The sequence below is a fragment of the Lipotes vexillifer genome, unplaced genomic scaffold (assembly GCF_000442215.2).
Source record: "Lipotes vexillifer unplaced genomic scaffold, Lipotes_vexillifer_v1.1 scaffold437, whole genome shotgun sequence".
NCBI classification, from domain to species: Eukaryota; Metazoa; Chordata; class Mammalia; order Artiodactyla; family Lipotidae; genus Lipotes; species Lipotes vexillifer.
In genome coordinates, this window is record NW_006785990.1 from 1,319,424 (window position 1) to 1,320,507 (window position 1,084).

The 1,084-nt window shown below is 40.8% G+C and overlaps 1 protein-coding gene across 1 annotated transcript in view; it reads left to right on the plus strand.

Moving 5' to 3' along the window:
- BMPR1A (bone morphogenetic protein receptor type 1A) overlaps positions 1-1,084 on the plus strand; it is a 155,622-nt gene that overhangs the window by 125,017 nt on the left and 29,521 nt on the right. The gene's annotated exons all lie outside the window — the stretch shown is intronic.

The window sequence follows — 1,084 nt, forward strand, 5'->3', positions numbered from 1 at the left end:
CTGTACGCGGGCCTCTCACTGTTGTGGCCTCTCCCGTTGTGGAGCACAGGCTCCGGACGCGCAGGCTCAGCGGCCATGGCTCACGGGCCCAGCCGCTCCGCGGCATGTGAGATCTTCCCGGACTGGGGCCCGAACCCGCGTCCCCTGCATCGGCAGGTGGACTCTCAACCACTGCGCCACCAGGGAAGCCCCCCACCCCTTTTTCTTCGTTGATGCTCTTAACATAAATGAAGTCCATGTGTTGTAGCAATTTAGAGGATTAAGTGAACATTATTGAAATTTATGGCATGGAATCACTAAAACTTATTTAGCAGCACATTCTCTTCCTGTTATCAATGTGTATGTATGTATTACTTTTTCTTTTTTCAAGTTCATCTCACCAGTACGGCTAAATTTTAAGTCAAGTTCACATTATGCCTTGAACCACTTATTTAACATCTATAATGAAATACATACACAGTTCTCTTAACATTTTATACCTGTTTTAGCTCTACATTTCATTCCATGAAGATCAACTCTACAAGGAGTAGCCTAGCTGATTTCAGCTGATTCACAGGGAGAAAGGGATTACTAAAACGTTGTTTTAGTTCTGTTCTGCTTTCAGCCTGAAAGAATCAGTATCAAATATGACAGTATCTGTCATTTGAGGCTATGAGACTCTAATGCAAGAACACAGTTCTGTTTCCATGCGCTAACTACTGCCCTACAGTGACCTTCATTTTCTGGCAGCATAGTCTGGATTTGAACCAATGACCTTGAGATAAAAGGCACCAGATAATATGATTAGTCCCCATGCTCTCATAATTCCCTTACTTAAGCAATTAAAATCCAGAGCAGGATGCTTAGTAGTTTCACTTCCACATAGAGGTACAAATAAAGGACTTTACTTTTTTTAAACTAGTCACAAGTTTTGAACCAGAGAGTCTAAAAAAAGAACTTTAATTTGCCTTTTTTTTTTAAACCCCCTTATTGGAGTATAACTGCTTTACAATGGTGTGTTATTTCTGCTGTATAACAAAGTGAATCAGCTATACATTTTTTTTTTTTTTTTTTTTTTTTTTTTTTTGCGGTACGCCGGCCTCTC